Below are 20,663 nucleotides of genomic sequence, written 5' to 3'. Positions count from 1 at the left end.
CATTCTCTGCCTTAGCCGAGTAAGGGTTACTGGTCTGGTGAAGAGGGGCTTAACTGCCCAACTCATTACTCACGGTGTTGAGGCTGCGTTGGCAACTCTCAGAGTTGTGGAATAGTCTGGAGAATGAGAAGTGCGCCACCACACACTTCCAATTCAAAACTTTCTCCTGGCAGTGTTTTGTGGCAAGGAGTTCTTTCAGTGGATGACACACAGCAGTACCAGACAAGCTGCCCCTTTTTGTCTCCTATAAGAAATGGCAAAGGGATTTACCATTTTTCTGTGTTTTCTTCTCTCTGGTATTCATTGTTTTGTTTGATACTATAATACTTTTTTTCTCTGCTCAAATAAACAGACATATTTCAGAAAACCTTCTTTTGTGCTTTTTCACTGCTTCTACTGATTCACATTGACTTTTACTGAGCCTACTCCTTATGTGCTACTTCCCTTTTTAATTAAGATGAGCAGAACTGAGCACTGTCCTGCAGCTGAGCTGTGTAACTGGTACCCAGTTCTCTTTCCTGAAGAGGTTCGCCTGACCAGTGGCACATACCCTGCAGTATGCCCAAGCAGTTTGTCTTAACCCTTGCAGTATGCATTGCTTTGTACTTTTTAACATTATTTTCGCTTGGCAAATGCTGCACAATCTCGTCTTTACCTATCAGCCCTGAAAACCTTTACAATGTATTGTACTGCTGCAGGCTCAAAACCTTTTTAATCATTTGAGATCTGATCCTTTTCTGCTTATATTCTGTTCTAAATCATTAATTACTGCACTGAATGCTTCTAATGCTGGCTTGAAAACTTGTGGCTTTCCACAGATAGAAAATACTAAAAATGTTTCACATTTCTTTTGTTTTTTCCACACTGAATGTATGCACCTAGTTATTTGATAATTACAGCTAATTATGCAAATTAGTCATCACAAAATTACATTAAATCAACATTACATTTAGGGGCAAGGCTGTAGCTGTGGGATGGACCAATGGAAAACTCTGCAGCTGTATGCTGGACCTCACTACCATTGCAAGGCTACAGAAGCTCCATTTCTATCCTGCGGTGAAGTGCAGCAGGCAAAAGAAGTTGTTGCAGTGCTGTACTGACCGCATGTACCAGCTGACATTCACAGCCATCGCCTCTGTAGCCTTTACTCCTGTTTAGCTGCACCTTGATGGGAGCAGCGGGAGTATCCTGAAGGTCCTGTCTTGTACGCCTAGTAGACTTATGACCTTGTAATTTCTTTGAAGTATAAAAAAGTGGTATGAACTCTTCTTCCTCCTACTGGGCTTAATCACAATTCAATTATTTGAATTTATATTGATAAAACTTGAGCTATGTTTCCAGGGCAACCATAATGATCAGACATTGTAATGTGGTATACAAACACTGTTTGGTTTGGTAACTTGAAATGGGATGAAGCCAAGTAAAGAGCATAGAGTCAGTGGGTTACATTCACAAATTTAAAGTTGGATACATCTTGCTGACTTACACTCCAAATCTTCCTGGTGCTTAAGACTGCCTTTGCATCTCATTGGGAAAGGCAGAACCCCTCAAAGAATGATTCATTTCTCTCTAAAGTAGCTTAGATCTGATAATTGAAGTTAAGCAAGATCCATCCTCAAAATTTCTTCATTCCATTGATAAATAACCTGTTTTTACAGTGTCACGTCCTTTGGCCTCTAAATGATAATGCTTCCTTACATTTATGTCCCTGGATTTGGACTTCTGTTCTAAGATCCACTGCTAATAACATGCAAAGAAATATCATTTTCCCTTCTACTCAATTACCATAAAGGAAAAAGCAGGAAAATAATGTGAGGAAGAGGGTAATTGCTATACTTGAATGCAGAACAACATAGGATCCCAGTGGGATCCTATATGAGAATAATTATCCCAAATGTTAAGTGAGTATATTAACATAATATATAAATATTCAAATTTACATTTTAAAGCTGTGATCTTCTTTAACTCTTGTCATCTCAGTTTTACATGCAAGTGGCTTAGACTGAAGGAGTTTGTCAAAGCCATAGTGACTTCGTCTAATTTGGGGATGCAAACACCTCTGTTAGTTGCCCTTTCCAACTCATCTTAGTTAAAACTGAGAACTACATTTATGGCTTCTTTTAACATAAATACAGTCAAGAGAAATGACATTCACAGTTTTATGTATGATTTCTCATCTTTTTGTGTCAACTGAAATTCCTTTTATGTTGCTCTTCTCTCTCCATGCCCTCTGTATTCATATTTCTCAATGTATGCCCTTTTATCAACAAACCCTCCTATATTTACACGTCAGCTTTTTGTTACCAATGTTGTACTATGCTCCTTAGAAACTTATATTCGCTTTAAGCATAGACATCTATAAAAAACACTTGGCACCTCCTTCAAATGCCTGTGGATGGTCAAGGTCAGCACCTTTCTTTGGTTTTTCTATGTTAGTTATATTTATAACCAGTGGAAGGTCTGAACTTTCTTGACTTCATTTGAAAAATTGGGAGGTTTCATTAAAAGTAATTAACACTTACTTTTTGAAAGAATTGTTCCCTTGGCTGTCCTTTCCTTTCTTAGTGGTTTGTTGTTCCCGTGCCCACCCCCACCCCCCACCCACCTCCACCCCCCCACCCCAGCCCCAGGAATGCTTCTTGTAAGTATTATTTCTCACGGCAAAACAAGAGATGTTTCAGGGTTCTTAGCACAGAACTTGTGAGTTCTGAGATGTTAGCTAGTGTCACCATTATGGAGATTAGGCTTCATCAACATATTTGCTCAGAACTATCTTGATTTATCAAAGAGGAGAAAGAAAAATGTGGAAACTTACAGATTGACATAGTTCATCATAAATCTTTGTATCAATAAGTTGAGAATTCAAAAGAGATGACAAAATAATTAAAGCGATTAGAAAAGATGAATTATGAAAAATTTTGAAGAAATTAATTCAGTATAGACATGGTGGAAAAAAGTTCTATTCTAGTTGTCTAATACATTTGAAAACCTAATGACAATAAGTTTGAAAAATCTATTGACAATAGTGGAAGAGAATGGGAATGCTAATTGGCAACAGCATGCTGTGTGAAAATGTTGAGGCATCAAACTTTTTTACTTTTTTTTCTGAAGTAACCTTTTTTCTGACTCATTGTTCCATCTGATACATAGAAAGTACTCTAGATCTTCTAATATTCCCTTGCTAAGTACTCCTAGAAAATCTTAATGAGTGGTTCAGCTGGGGTAATTTCTTGACTCCAACAGGACATACAGTTGTTTCAGAAACAGTTCTAAATCACCACGATTTAGAAAGATTAACTTCTGGAGACTATTTGCTTGTAGGGAGGTATCAAACAATACAAATGATCAACAATAAAAGAAAATACTGTGAAATTATACACCTCTACTCACGATCAATCCCCAGTGAAGAGTCATGCCAGCTGAATGCTGTCTTCTGCTCTTTAGTGAAATGCAGATTAACACACTCTCCAGACTTTCACTGTGCCTCTTTATATCATACATATCCATGTAGGAGAATATTTTTGTCATAAACCTTGTTAATTCTGCTGGTGGCACATCTTAGCCTTGCAAAAAATTTTCCTTTTGAAAGACTGGTAAATGAGATAACATATATAGGAATGGACATGGAAGAGGAAGATAAAACTGTACTTTACAGCTTGTTCACTGAGACATCCAAAGAACACTTGAAAAAATAGATTTACACGTATATGTATTTAGTTTACCAGCAGAAAAAGAAGAGTTGGCACATCAGTCCTGGAAAAGTGTCTGACAGAAGTTTTTATTTTTAAAATATTACATAAATATTTTTCTTAAAAATAAGCTAAGGAAAAAAAGAAAAAAAGCAATCAATTCCTCAGCCAGCAGCCCAACAAAACCAACGAAAAATGATAAACATAATTGAAGTTTTTATCAAACTCTGAGGACTGATTTGTGGGTATTTTGCACCTGTGTTCCAAGTAAAGAAAGTCTTTACAAAGGAAAGATACGAAACTTGCATTTTATATTCCTGTGAGGCTTAAATTTTGTTGCTTTATAAAAAAGGTTCTTGTTATGAAAACCTAGAAACATGAGAAAGTGTCGAAGCAGATTGATTACTACTGTGAATGATTGCATTCTGATTCAGGAAGCAATCCTGAAAATATATGCATGTCCCTTGGTCATGTAGTTAGAACAGCATTTGTAAATGTTTCAGCTTTTGCATATGGTGGAGGTAGCACAATTAGTTTTACTATGTTCTGCTTTATTATTTCATGCTGTTACAAAGAAACCCTTTTAAAATATACTGGATGCATAGGAACTTCAGCTGTTTTCTAATTTTCTCATGATAAACCTTAAGTAAATATATAGGGATGAAAAAGTAAATGTAAAATAATAGCTACAAATAAACATTTTCATGTATTAATTGGATCTCTGTAATAGTCTTCTCCTGTACATGCAGTAAAGGCATCAACCGATATTTGACAGAACTGTCTGTGTATTATGTGCACTATGCTGTGTGCTCACGCACATTCTCCTGGATGTATTCTGTGAAGGTAAATCCAATGTTATTTAAACTTTATTACTTGTAGGATGGGAGAAGAGAAAGACATACAGGGTATGTGTAGTCTTTGAAGCACAGCTAACTGCAGGAGAGCATGCACAAAGTTAGCTAAAGTCAGCTTGCTTGCAAAGAAATTAAATAATTGCTCAGAGAATTATACCTTATTTCTGAAGTTAATTAATTGATAGTGTGTCATCCAGATCATCATGAAACTGTATAACACTGCTGAAAACCGAATGTATTAATTTCATATGCAGATAACCATAAAGGACTCTGTGGAAAAGGTACTTAATGTCAGCACTGAAAGCCAGGGTATTATGTTTAAGTAAAAATATTCCTCATGTCAGAAACCACGTCATGTCCCGGTCCCTGATGTTGCTATTCTGAGAACAGATTATTGCATTTTACCTTCACCTGTTCATAAGCGTTTTGCTGTTCTGACATCTGGTCCTGGAGAAGGACAGCCACGCTCTGCTGACCTCAGGCTAGACACCGGCTGCGTTAGTCCTGCTTTGGTCTAACTATGTGACTTACAGTGGTTTCAGAGCAGCTGAAAAGAAGCCAAGCTTCATTGGGCCATTATGCTGGAAAAAACACACACAAAAATCTAATTTACCTTGATGGTTGCTTTCATTAGTGGACGGTCAAAACAATTATTTTTTTTAAGCGTTCGCCTAGGCTGCAGTTTAGAGGGCTGAACCTTTGACAAATTTTAGAATTTGTAAGCTTGTATTTTCAACACACCTCCATAAGACCAATTCTTGTTTGGTTTAACTTCATCTTCAAATTTCTGGTTAAGGTATTGTAATGCATTTTTTCCTTCTAAATACTTTTTTTTTTTTTTTTTTTTTTTTGGTGTACTACAATATATCTTCTCTAGTCACCCTGGCCAGCGTGACATTTGGAGAAACCTTTAGCAGACTATCAAGGGAGAAATGCTTCATGTCATTTCCTCTTAATACTTCCATTAGGCAGAAGAGGAGGAGACTGCATGGAATATGGAATATTAGAGTTCATCTTTAAATCCGTGCATCTGGTCAATGTGTAGACTACTGTAAAATCGACCAGTGCTTCCAAGGAGCCCTCCTGAAAGTAAGGCATCAATGCAAATGTCCTGATAGGGATTCCCTTACATCTACTACTAGCTGTACAGAACCAGACCAAAAGGCACCCTGACTCAGTAGCCTTTTTTGGACAGTGGTCAGTAGAGGAGGCTTGAGAAAGAGCGTAAAAGCAGAGCTATCCTACAATGATAGCTCTCCAGCATATCATCCTAGACCAAACAGTCTGAAACTCAATAAAGCTGCTGAGTCTTAAAAATTTCGTGAAGTCTGAAAAATTTTCATTGTGTTTGGACTGCAAAGTACCAGAACAGAATGAGAAGACTGGTTTTCATGTATAATTTCATGTGATTCTCCTGTCCTCCTGCTCTGAGGTCTCTAGGGGTTGATTCAGTGTTAATATAATTTTATCTACAGCAGTGCATTCATCTGAAAGAGCCCCAAGGCCATAGGATAGCACCCCTTGCCCATATCTTGTTCCAGGCTTTTAATCCCATATTTCCTGTAGTCAGACTGGAAGTGTTCTGGGAAACTTTGAGAAAGGTACTGGTGCCATGAAGCCCAGAAGGGGTGCTGACAAGGTGACACTAGGAGGCTTCACCTGGACATTCCCCTCCTAGCAAGCAAATGCATCTGGATCCCCTTGGTCCACCTGAGGGTAAAAGCAGGTTCCCCATCTTTTGTATGGTCACAACAACAGTTCTGTTCTACTGTCCTGCACCAGATGTGATAATCAAGCACCAAGACTACCTGACTGGTTCATCTAGATAGCTCCAACCACATACTTGGTTGCTGCTTTCTATTCCTTTTTTCCTTTTCTAGGTTCTTCCTTTCTACCACTGTCCCTTACCAAATAAACAACCCATCCCTAGTTACTTTTCGTGACATTAGTCCCTGTTCTGGTACATCTGTACCCTAATTTTGTATTTCTGATACTGGTAACCAGGTGATCTTGGGCCTATGTGATATTGCTGACATGATTTCCTAGGTTTCCTAGGCCTTGCAAGGTTCCCCTCCCCAAAGGTCTCCCTTAGTCACCTCCCATGAAGTTTGGCCGTTTCTTGCTTATCTACTCCTGACCCACCAGTAAAATTCAGACATGCCCTCATTGCACTTCCATAGCTTTTGTTAGGTCCATATACACCCATCTTATTACATCCAGGAGTTTCTCTTGTTCGGTAGTTTTCCAAACCCATTCAGCTAGCTTAACCCCAGGCCAAGACCTGGACAGTCATCAGCCTGCAGCCACAGCAAAGTGGGGATAGCCTGAATGACAAAAAATAGTCAGCAGAAGAGGGTATCTTTTGATACACACAGAACATCAGACCGAGTTTCAGAAAACTTGCTTAAGAAGGATGCAAATACCTGTTTTAACAAGTATGGCAATATATTTTTAGACCCTATCCTTGTTTTAAAAGAGTAAGAATCTCATTTGTACTATGCTCACGAGAACAATCCCCACTGATGGGATAAACAGCCTACAGAGGAATGATGCAGATGTCCTTGCTTACTGAAAGGTGAGGATAAAAGCAATGTGCTCCATTGCTTTATTCATGATGCATCACCGCCTTCACGAATAATAGTCTATGTGATTTAGTAATTAAATATCCTTTACTACTTCCCACCTTGTGTAATCAGATTTAGTTTTAGGACTATAGTGCTCAGGAAGACCTCCTGACCCATCAAATCCACCCAGCATGATTACAGACAGCCTTTTAATAAATATCTCATCTAGAAAGGGCCACACTGACATACCCTGCATCACAAAGCACTTTGGTGCCTTAGAAATTAAGATCTTTAGTGTAAAAGATCACAAAAGGAGGAGGGCAGGAACAATCAAGTGTATCAGCAATCCCCATGTCACTAGAATGGCAGATAACTTTTTTTAGGTGAATATGCTCTGATGAGCCTGGGTAACAGATGACACATGATGATACAGAGAAAGATAAAAATAACTTGGTCAACACAACAGTAAAAAATACAATCTCATCAGAATGATGAGCATTTCCATCAATTTTGTATCCATGTAGGTGACTGCACAATGGTATAATAATACTGTGGAAAGTTATAGTATGTGCCCAAAAATGCAGAAGTAAAATTGTGTGAGGATTTTTAACTTACAAATTCTTTTCTTTTAAATTTACTACATGATCTTTTCACTGTTTCTTTTAGGTTTTACTTTTTCTTTAAAATTATGAAGTTCGGCTTTCTGTTGAAGGACATTAAACTCTTTAGTCCTCAGATATGGTATATTTATAAAGGTAAAAATTATTTCAGAAATCCTAACCCTTGTAGGGAAACATTGCAAACATTATTTGACAATATATTTGTGTTTTCAAAAGGAATCTAGGAGTTAGTTATTTGCAGTGTTTTTGAAGTACGTATAAAATATGGACACCAGCTAAACTATAAAAATATTATGTATTAAATTTTTCTAAATTTCTCTTACCTCTTCATAAAAACAATTTTTATTGGAAGCAATAGTTATGTTGTCATTATGCTTATAGAAGAGTTAGATTTGTATCAGTATGTCAGGCATATAGTGGAGGACAGTAGATGGTAACATCATAAAAGAGCATGAGAAAGGGGTATAGCTTTCTAAAGAAATATGTTCTTTTTGATTGGATTTCAATGGTGCTTTGTTGCCTGCACATATCAGTTCAGGTTTATAAAGCAGTTGCTTTGCTGTAGATTGTAACTTACAAGCACAAAGCAACAATTATTAATAATTAGGTTAATATAAATCATTAAATATAAATTGTTAGTTTCAGTAGTGTTTATTAAAATTACAAAGCACCTTTCCAAATACTTATACATATCAGATCATTTCTTATCACAGTAGAAATACAATTCCTCCAAGTGGATTGTTAGGACCAGGAACTTTTCAATACTCAAAACCAGCAATGCAGTTTCTTAATAGTTTTGCAATAGATAGACAATAAATGTTAACCATAAGGAAGAGGATTATGGTATATTAATGTATAATGGTATTATATACTGTATATTGTTTAATGTTCCTTCAAGTAGATGCTTCTCTGGGCATTTCAGAGACTATCTTGCCACATCTCACTTTAATTATACATTTTAATTGCTCTGAAGAGTTTTCAATTAAATATATTTTGTGTAAAAAATTATTCAGCTCCTAATTTTCTCATGTAAGTATTCTGCAATTGTTTTCACCATTGTTTATCCTTATCTTGCAAATATTTACTTAGGCATGGGACCAACTGTATAGTGTCTGTTTCCTGAGTTTGTTGCTGAGGTTTTCTTCTCTTTTGGAATGGACTTCTAATGCTTTTTTTTGCTATTTAACTTTAAATGTTTTCAAATAACTCATTTAAGAATGGCAGATGAATATCCTATTTATCTTTGAAATTATATAAAATAAATTATGAAAAATATTGTACAGAATTACTTGTAGTATTACTTGGTTGGCATCACTTTAATTTAAAATCCAGACCTATCATCTGCCTTTAGGAAAAGAAAAATTAAATGTTTAGTTCTGTGAGTTCATAGAATATATCCAAGTCTCTCACAAGTTTTCTGCAAAATATCTTAAGAAGCAAAATAAGAAGTATTCTACTGTACAGGTTTCCTCTCAGCCCAAAAAGGTGGGTTGAAATATCTGCAAATCCATGCAGTCACAGCTGATACAGTTAAAGAAAAAAATCAGAAGAATAAGCTAAAGAAACCTTAGTTGTGAATTTGAAGGTCAAGTTCATTACATCTGATGTAGCTTTAGAAACATACCAAACCTACCCATCCTGTTCAATCACAGTCTTCCAAATCTTTAATAACAAAAGCATGTAAAAGTCACCAAACATTATATTCAGAAGTGTCTGTGTTCTCTAAATCATGATTGTCTTTTAGCCATGGCAAAGTTTCTCGTAGACAGTCACACCTTGAGCATGATTCTCTGAGAATAATGACACCAGAAAGTGTAAGGGTTTATTTCTACATAGACATATTGGAAACTGGCAGTACAAACTGGCAATTGTAGCAAGGAATGACAAATTTTCTCAAGGGTCAGAAATCAGATAGTGAAGGTTTCCTGCAAATTGTGACTGGATCAAGGGTTAGTTTATGCCTCCCAGCACAAGTTATATGCAGTACAAATATTTAGATTCCAGAGAACTATTAAGCTTAATTTCATCTTTTGAGGTATGCTTTTCAAGAACATCGTATCTTTGGTGTTTTAGGAAAATCAACAGCCATATGTAGGAAAAGACTATGTAGATATAGATGGTATATAGATACATTACTTAGTTATTTTGAGAAAGAAAAGAAAGAAAACATTATTTGGTAACAGTCAAACTTCTAAAAAATCTAAAAAAAAAAAAGTTTCAACAAAAAAGATTCAGTCACTGAATATTTGTATTTTTCTAAAAACAAGGCTGTGTGAATTATGAAAAGCAAGGAATGTATTTGAAATCTCATTTATTTTTAGGGTTTTTGTCTGCTTATATTTACTTGCAATTAAAGTTTGATACCAAAATATCAGCATAAGACATCACAGTAAGAAGAAAAACTGGACAATTAGCCCTGCTAGAAGCATCTGTTCTCTCTGATCACACAATACAGTTTCATTTCAGTTATAGATTTGGCCAAGTTTAAATGCTTATGATTACAACATAAACAACCCAGACATCTCCATAACAAGTTTTAGTTTTGGTAGGTTTGATCAAACTTTCACCACAAATAGAAAGAATGTGAAAATACTGCAACTTGTTCTTTCTAAATTATTTTCATTCAAATCACCAACATTTTTGAGAAGTGGACCGGGAAGCAAGGGATCACAGAAGTGTCCTTCATCTAGTATTAAAGAGGCAAATAACAAATGAACTCACTACTGTCATTTTATACAACTTGTATTACTATATGCTCTTGGTCCTTGATGAGGGTGTCTCTACAGACCTCTGCAAGTGTGGAATCCCAGTTACAACAGCCTATAGAGCATCAATTCATTTTTAAGGTATTATTTAATGTAACTCTGATAATTCCTATGGCATCATATTAGCAAGATCTTTCTTAGTATGAAGAAAAACTTGAATTATTTCCGTCTCCCATAAAACCTTCTTGTCTCTCTGCCCAGATGTGAAACATTTTCAATATATCTTCTTTCTTGTCAAAATTCCATTCAGATCAAAAGAAGCTTTGGGAAAGTAAGAAGCCATATGAAGAGATGGTCTGTTTTCTCCTTTGATAAAGTTGTTTCTTAGCAGCAGTGAGCAAAAAGAAAGGATGAGAGGGTAGTAAAGTAAATGTATGAATGAGAAAGCCTGAACAGAAAAGACTATATCGACTTCCCTTTTTTTAACAAAAGGAATTCTCTCAGAGGTGTATTTTAACTCAGCTATACAAATACACAGGCTTGAGAGCCAGAAAGCAGCAGACCAACACATACAATTTGAGCATCAACAGACACTACATTGGCCACAGAAAGGTGTCATTTAGAATACAAAGTAAGATGAGTTCTGTCTCACTTAGTGAGCCTGTTTTAGGTCCAAAATACTATGTGTGTGCATAGCATTTTTGCTCACAATCTGTAAAAAGTTGGGAATTTTAACTTCACTAAAAATGTCAGGCTGTAATCCATACCTGGTTGTATTATCAAATACATTCAAAAACAGAGCAGAGAGAGGCATGAGGAAAACCCTCCCAGCTAATGATATGAAAAGCTGCTGGCCATATGATTATAGGATAACTCAGATGATTGGAAAGGACCTCAGAAGATTTCCAGTACAAGCCCCTGCTCCAAGCAGGGTCAGCTGTGGTATCAGACTAGGCTACTCACAGCTTTTCCAGTTAGGTCTTGAAAGCATTTAGCTCTTGAAAGCGTTCAACGGTGGAGAGTGCATAGCCTCTCTGGGCAACCTGTTCCAGTCCTTGAAATTCTTTTCTGTTGTTTCAGGCTGGACCCTCTCTAGTTTCTGCTGTGTCCATGGTCTTGTGTTCTCCCATCACGTGCTGCTGTAAAATGACTGACTGTAGAGGTATCTAGGAGAATGAACAAAGAATGGTGCATCACCAAAAAAAGATACGTAATGCTTTCATGCTATATCTTAGCTAACAACTGAAAGACATTTTCTTTTTCTTGGTAGTCTGAGCTTACTTTGAAACTTTCTGTTCAGGACTGAGCAGAGAAACCATCTGCCACAAGTACACTCAAAACAAAACATCTGCACAAAAGCAGTTATTTTAAGACATCTCTATATATTCTTTTGGACGGCGAGTTGTAGGTTGTCCAAGGCTAGAAAGGTACAAACCTAAGTTATTTTCTTTCATAAAATGTGCTAACTTTATTAAGAAGTGTATTAAAGCTATATTAATTTTAATTTTTTGTTAGAAAGGACTTGATTAATAGGCACAGATAGTGCTTCTAAAGATTCTAGAGATTCTAAAACTCTTCAAGCTGATGCTCTGCAGTGGCTCTAACTTTTTCTTCTCTTCTTCTGAGGTTTATAAGTTTGCAAGAAATGTTGTGCCAAGCAAAACTTGGTGGAGATTCAGTTAATTCTTTTATCTGGGAGGAGAGAAGCACCATTCATTGGATCCAGTGAGGAACTTGCCTTTCTTGACCCTACCCAGCAGATCAGACTCTGACATAATTATTCCTTTTGGATTTTACTCTCCTGTCCAGTTTGGATCTCCAAACGTATTCATAACTTCTACTGCATTTGGCTTTTGCATGTTTTCAGTGCTATGGAGTGTGGAAGTGGACTGAGGACAGATTCCATTTGAGATTAGCCCTGCATGGACTGTCAGGAAGCAGCCAGTGTGAGGTTGCTCTGCAAGAAAATACAAAGGTGACAGCAGGGCAGGCAGAGGCAGGCTCCTCACGAACAAGGGGTACGGTCCCATAGTGCCTGAGCATGGTGAACAGAGCAGGTCTGATGGTAGTAACTGGTTTCAGCCACGGTCCAGCGACCAGCAGACATGTCTGTAGTGACAAAAGAGGTCCAAGGTCAAGCCAGAACATTAAGAAGATTGGTGGTACAGTGCAGCACTCATGCTCTGGAGATCAGGCAGGGACTAAGGCAGAGGGTCAGACATCACATGCAGCTCTCGGGCCATGGGGTGACAGTGTACCAGGGTGGAGTCCCCAGATGAGGCTGGTTGTGGTAACTGGAGCCTGTGGATGTGCTTACGGACCAGCAATTGACAAGGAATGTTTGATAATTACGTCACAATCTTTGTTACTAGTAGCTCATATACTTCATAAAAGATTCTTCTAAAAAAGTATTTTCGTAGTTTGCTTATAGGAATTTCATGCCATATGGTTCCATCAAAATATTACTGAAATGAAGTTAATCATATTTGCCGTTCCTTCCGTTCAAGTAAGCCAGTTATTCCTGCAAAGGAGGACATTGAGTCTCATCAAATTAATGCCTGACATTTATTATACTCTCATCTTTTACATATGAGCATCCCAATTACTTAATTAATGCTAATATCTTTGAAAGTTTGAAGCAAAATAGTCTCATACTTCCATTTTTATTTCCCCTGTTTGAAATATAGGTGCTGTGCTGCAGACCTCTGCCTCGAGGTCAGGCCTATCTTCCTGTAACTCCTGAAATTAAACAGTAAAAATGTTTCTTTAACTGCCTCTTAAACACCTTACAGTAAACCCTGAAATCTGACCTGAAATCTGACTGATTTATCTAACTGCTTATTAAGCTATTCTGTCACTGTTTCTATTCCCTTGTCACTACTAATTGTTTAAAATATTGGGTTGTGAATATTCTTCTTTATGTGAACAGTGAAGCAAAAAAAAAAGGCATTAAACTTTTTAAGAAAAAAAGTATTGGCCCTTATCATTGTGGGAAAAAACCAATACCTCATCGCTCTAATGAAAAGCTATCTATAATTCTGATTGATAGCTTCTGACAAAGGTTCTTAAATTAGAAACAATTCCCTCTTGGTCCAAAGTAACACCACATGAAGCATTACCGAATGAGATTTTAGCTTTACTATATTAATGAATTCAGTAGGTATATAAATTTTTAAATAAGTAACTTATACTGGTTTAAAGATGATCAAAAATAGCACCTGTTATATTTTCAATATACTATTAATTTTTCCAGTGTTTCCAGTAAGACACAATTCCTCCTGCTTTTATTGCAAATATATAAATCAGATGCAGGGACCTAATCTTTTGAAGAACTCCAAAGTAATCAAAACAAAAGGTGTTTGTAATGAGCTCTGAAATAAAACTGAAAATGTATCCTCATCCCTGGGAAGTGTGAATGGAAGAAAGTAGAAATCAAAACATTATTAACTGGGACTAAAGGACAGTGTGCATATAATCTGCATGCAAGTTAACACTGAACAGATGGAAAATGCAACACAGACTGAGGTGTCTCCAAAACAACATAGAAGAGTTTGCATACGGCCATACTTAGACACGACTAAAATCACATACTGTCTCACTATAATATTAAGGGTTAATCAACTTAGTTAACAGTACTCCACTGTATACTATACAGCTTGCATTAAACCAGAGTAGTAATTTTCCATGTGAAATAAACTATCAGAATTGTACATAAAGCTAATTTTATTACTTCCCACTTATTCTTATGCATTAGCTAAATAAATATAAATATTAAGGAAAATGTTATAGCTAATAAGACATCTACAGGAAACAAATAAAACGTGCTCTACTCTGTGAACAATATTTAAAAGGATATCAGTTTCATAATGTGATCATTAAAAGAATAAAAGTCAAAAAGCAACATTTTGATGATACCAGGGTTTTTGTGGCTTAGAATTCCCAAGGTAATCTTTCAGTGGTTGCTTCAACAGAAGCATACACTGCAAATTAATTTTCAGCCTCTTGAAAAAGGGCAGAAACAGAGAAAGAAGAAAACCATTCTATTCTGAAACACTCTCTACAAATACATCCCGTTTTCTGACGGTTGCTGTACATCACTGAGGGTGTGGCAAAATTTAGATGTTCCAGAGCTACTCTCCTCCACATCTTTCATGGCTGGTATAAAAATGGCTAGTTGCCAAGATAATGTAAATTTCATGGAGATATCTAGTCTGACTTCCTTCTTTCTTTTTCATCATAGGAAAATGTAATTTGGGCCACAGAAAGAATATATATAAAAAAATCCTTTATCTTACAGTAAATCCTGTTATCTAAGAATATGTGATTTTTTGAAAATGTAAAATAAACACACTTTCAGTTTATAAGAGAGTATAATTTCCTTTCTTGTAGTGGAAAGGAGCACATCCAATCCACCCTCTTACATATGACAATCTTTATTAGTTTTATTTTTCTAGTGAAGACCTAATTTACTGGGCCCTCAAGCTATAGATGCGCATGAAGCCCTCTCTATTTTGTTGGGTAGGCTGTGAACAAACAATTTTTTTCTGTGTGATTCTCTAACATAATTTCAACTAAAATAGTTTCAAGACTCAGCAAGCAAGCAAACTGTCTCAATAGAAAACCGAGTCTATAATTCTAACACAAACAGTTGCAGATTTGGATAAATAGACATGTAAGCAGTTATCAGAGCACTCCCAATAATACATTTTTAATACTCTAAAAATAGATTGCAGAAAGGAATCAACATAGTCCCTCAGGCTATAAAAAGCTTCAAATGACTTTTATCTTACATCCTGTTAGACTATTAAAAATTTGCAATTGTAACTATATTAATATTTCAAGGCTTCTCACCTTACACAAACCCTCAAACACGTCGATACATGAGGAAAATACATAATAATCATAAAGAAGAGTGAAAATGTTAAATTCTCTCTGTGACTTTCTGATCATCTATTTTTTGTAGTCTATTTTTAAATAGAGAAATAGTTATGATTTTATGGCATTTTTTACAGTGTTTAAGTATGGAAGACACATTGTAAAATCTGTTGATGTGAATTTAGTGCAAACATTAGCAAGATAGGTAGGCATTTAAAACTTATCAGCATTGCTTGGATGGTTTTATGTTTGTGAATTCATTTTGGAAGTATCAATGGAGGTATGAGGTAATATGACAAATATGCTGTTCTTAATTCTGTGCAAGGATGTGACAAATTGGGTAACAAGATGAGCCACACTTAAAACCTGATATTCTGTGTGTGACATCAATAATTTTGAAGTCTTGTACATATCAAGCTATCCTTGTCACTGCTCAAAGTTTCTCGCATGTAGTGAGTGCTGCAATACACAACATGCTATGCAGACAAGCAATTCTTCATTGTCACTAATGTCTTAACACTCTCCTAGACTGTCAGAAATGAATAGGAATCCAATGTCAGCTAAAATTAGTGTTTCCTGATGGCTTGGAGGAGAGGGAAACTGCAAAAGATTAGTCCTGTCTCTGCAAATGGAATGAAAATCTGATGTAACTCAACTGCTGGAGCCAAATTCCCTTAATTCAGAAGAAACGTATTTGACTACAGTAAAATCCAAAGTCAGGGATGTCTTTAGTTCTGAACCCCAAGAGAAAGAAATTGCATATATGAAGGGGCAGATTTTTTGAATGGTTGAGGTTTTCTTTACATATCCAAATGAATGATCAGATTGCAGAACAGACTAGTACATCAGGTGCTAAATTATTTTGAAAAATCTGACATGGTGGTCTTAATGGGTGCTGAGTAGTAGGAAAATTGACTGTATTTAACTGTCTGAAAGTTTTGCTGAGCTTTTAAAAAATCTGCTTTGGCCGTGAGCCTTTAACAGTCTGGAAACAAAGCATTGTTTGATCCATATTGCACTTTGTCCCTGAATTAAAAACGTAACAAATGTTTGTATAAAAGCTAAATTATTTATCCCTCTTTTAAGAATATTTTAAAATACCGATGAGGTTCTTGTGAAGAACAAATAGACATTCCTAAAGAATAGCTTACTGAAAAAAAACCTAGTTCAAATAAATTAAAAATAAATGTGAAAATCAAACATTTTCAAATCCCACAAGAACTTATCATATTGAATTCACAGTTTGCCTTATACTTGACAGTTGTGTACAGGAATAAAAGGGACTTCCATTCACTTTTAATCATGTGGAAGATGTGAGAAGTACAGTGTAAAGTATAGCTAGAATGACTTTGCAATTTAAAAAACAATAAGTGAAAATTTAGTATATTTGGAGTGATGGCTTAATGCAAATCAGAGCAGCGCCACTGTTATTACCACCAAATACTAAGATAAAACAGAATATGCCTTTGGCACCATTGATTTCTTGTCTTTCTTACAGTTCTTGGCTATCCAAATCTCATACTGGTTGCACTGAGAATTTTAAGTTTGTAATGAGTATGTCTTTATCCAATTTGTAATCTTATTAAATTCTGATTCTGCTGGCATACAAGAGAAAATACAGTAACATAAATATTTACTGTTAAAGTATATTAGAAAATAAGCTTTTTATCAAAGGTGCATACAAAACAAACCATACATTTTTTCTTGTATGTTTATTAAAACACTAGTTGTTTCTTATGCAAAACAGCAGCATAAACCTAACTACATAAATAAAAATCTGTATAGAAAGAAAGGAAGTTAAAGGTAAAATGTTGAATTTCTTCACAAGATGTTTTCCAGAATTAATGAATTTAAGAAGAAATTTTTGCATTGTTTAATCCTGTATGTAATCTCTAAGCTAAAGATGGAAAACTAAGGTGGCCCTCTTTTCTTCCGAGTGAATTTAAACTGATAACCTCTTTATCATGGTACTGTTACTGCTGTAGTAACAACGTAAGGATATGGGCAAGGCAAAGCTCACAAGCAGCAGTGACGCTTCTTTTGTTACGTTCACTGTTATAGCCAGAGAAAATCAGACAAGGGTTCAGGCAAACAAATCCTTCTTCAGGTCAGTGAAAAGAAGAAACAAACATAAAAATGAAAAGCAAATTTGGAAAAACCAATTGGAATTTAATTAGGTATGTATCAGACTATTTCTGAAAGATAAGGCAGCTGGTACCTGTGAAGTGGAAAACATTTTTTTTGGGGGGTGACCTCTGTTTCTGAAAGAATCCATTCCTGAGAGCTGATAATGTATCAACCTCCTAGGGGAAAGAGAGACACAAGTAGTTTATGGCCTTTACAATATAGAGAAGAACAGGGAGGAGGGAAAGATCGCAACATATCATAAAACTAATATCTATAATCTAGTTTTAGACATTAAGTGAAACTATGGAACTTAACACTTGAGGGACAAGTTTGTACAGCAGAAGGCTGCCAACTATATGGTCCTAATTAATAATATTTTTTAATGACTTGTTGTTCTTAAATCCTGGTCTACTTTCACATTTCATAATGCAACTACTGATTGTAGGACATTCCATATTAGGTACCTATAATCCAGGTAGACCTTGAGTCTTAATGCAAAGGACTTTCAGAAAAAATCATTGACAAAATCCTTCATAAAAGGCTTTTAAAGATAAAGAAATGTGTGAAAGGATTAAAAGTACCAGTATGTCCAACAATTATTTATAGAGTAGAAAACAGGAAATTAAATGAAGTATTCAGCCCTCAGAACAAAGGGTGGTCAGCAGTGGAGTTCTGCAGGGAATTGTGCTAGTTAGTATAACCTTAAATACCCATGAAGAGAGCAAGCAGTAAGGTACAAAAATCTGTTAATAATACCAGGTTATTCAGGACATGAAATGCAAAGGTTGTTTGTAAAATTGCAGGAGGGAAATTGAGAGGCAATATGATGTCAGCTGAAACTCTGTAGATGCATATAAAGGAAAGCGGTGTGAAAGCGTAAATGGGAAGCTGAAATACTGGGGCATACACTAATTTCTCACTAAATGGCCATATGCCTCCTTCCCAAGACAGAGACATATCCTCAGTGAGTTTTGGGATTGGGAGCCCTGATGAATGACCATGGAGAGGTCTCTCTTGCCAAGAGGGAGACCAACTCCTAGGCTTTGCCAGAATGGCCATGCTGAGGAGTCAATGGGATGATTGTTCTGGGGGAAGGTGTCCCCACAATATCAGACACATGTCTTTATTAGTAATTGTGCATGTTCATTTGGGTGCATATTGCTTGCCCAGTTTCACTAGCTACTATGGTAGTATGATGGCACCTAGTACACCAGACTTTTAGTCCAAAACTGCCCAGTAATATAATTTGAAGTGGGTAGAAAAGAATAATGGAAAAAAGCAAATGATAACATGCCATTAAAATCAGGGTCTTGGTAACTTTTAAAGTTCCTGTTGGGTAAAAAAGTAGACAAATTCTTGTGATTAGCAATATGTCTTCTGATATGTACTGTCATTGTGGTGGGTTGACCCTGGCCAGCAGCTCAGTTGTTGGCTTATTCCCTGCTCAGTGGGATGGGGAAAAAGAATTGGAAGAGCAAAAGCAAGAAAAGTTGTGGATCAAGATAAAAACAGTTTAGTAGGTGAAGCAAAGCTCATATGCAAGCAAAGCAGAATATGGAATTTACTCGCTCCTTCCCATTGGCAGGCAGATGTTCAGCTACCTCCAAGAAAGCAGGCTTCATCATGTGACAGTTACTTGGGAAAACAATATTCCAAAGTCCCTCGCTCCTTTCTCCCAGCTATTATTGCTGAACATGATATCGTATGGTATGGAGTTTCCCTTTGTTAAGATCAAGTCAGCTGGCCCAGCCATGTCCACTCCCCATTTTTTGCACACCCCCAGCCTGCTTGCTAAGGGGACAGAGTGGGAAAAAAGAGAAATCCTCAATATTGTGTTAGCACTGCTCAGCAACAGGCAACACACTGCTGTGTTGTCACCACTAGGTTCATCACAAATCCAACCCAGACCCAGTAGAGCCAGTAAAAACAGTGAGTACAAGATAATGAATAATAATCAGAAGCCTATTTTTAAAGATGCTTTTACTAAAAATATTATAAAGCAAACAAAACATATCAAGAAAAGGTTTTCCAACTAAGACTAGTGAAAAAGTAATTTTTGAGAAACATACCATGGAATAAACTCCTTTGTATTACAGTTTGGAAGGTAACAAAGGGACCTAACAGTGAAATTCTAATCTTCATGAACTCTTTTCCATTTTCTTTTTGGGTTCTGCACACAGTGATGGTTCTTGAACGTTCTTTGTTGCCACACAGAAGGAGGAAATAAACTGTCCCTGTTTCACTGTAAAGAAAATGCAGAAAATAGTATGGACCTTTAATTGCAGGATGACACAGGATTTTGATTAGATGTAAAGAAAACTTTAAAGTTAACTGTATTTAAAGATTGGCAAATTGTCTGAGAAAAGTGTTCAATGACTTATCATTGCAAATTTTTAAGGTAGGGATGGACAATCATCTGTTAAAAAGAGATGGTATGATTGTGCCGGCCCTAGGTAATTTGCTCTTTCCTCTGTGCTCTTAGATTCACTTACTTTTTATTGTTCATGATCTTACTACTAGTGCTCTACAGGACTGCTTCTCCCCTTAGTTCAGATAAAGAACTATCACTGCGAGGAGGTAAAACCAAGACAAACACACCAAATAAAAAAGAAAAAAAGATTTCCACTATCTTTGAAGTACATAGTTAAAAAATAGAATAAGTAATCCAACACAAAGCTGCCTAAGTTTGACACATGTTATTTCACTGTATTTCATGCTGTTTACTTTTAGGTTTTTATTCCTACATTTCATGTTCCATGTTACTTCAAATAGCTGTCATTTTCCTTTTGTGCCATATTTCCAAGGTCTATCAGTGGTTTAATTTATCCATTGAGAGGATAACAAGTGAGCTTTTTCAGGTCACAACAGTAATGTAAACACACTTTCTCGACTTTCAAATAGGTGTTTGATTTGCAAGTGTCAAGAAAAAGGTAAAAAGATCACAAACAGTGTAATCCTTGCAATGGGAGGTCATGAACAATGTGTTCAATAAATCAATACAAATGCATTTGTGAGTAATTAAGGTCTGGAACCTTGGTTTCCTTAGTCTGTTTTCCGGTGCTGTGTTGACAGATGTAAAGTTGAGCATAACAATGACATGGCTATGTCAACTGGTCAGTTCTACTAAGGTTCATAAAGAATTTCAGAGGCATCTACTCACATCAAAACAGAAACTGCTATAGTAGTGACATTAGCTGTAACAGTGCAGTATGCTGTATATTTTTTTAAG

The sequence above is a fragment of the Falco naumanni genome, chromosome 3 (assembly GCF_017639655.2).
Source record: "Falco naumanni isolate bFalNau1 chromosome 3, bFalNau1.pat, whole genome shotgun sequence".
In the NCBI taxonomy this organism is placed as follows: Eukaryota; Metazoa; Chordata; class Aves; order Falconiformes; family Falconidae; genus Falco; species Falco naumanni.
This window is presented reverse-complemented; position numbering follows the sequence as displayed.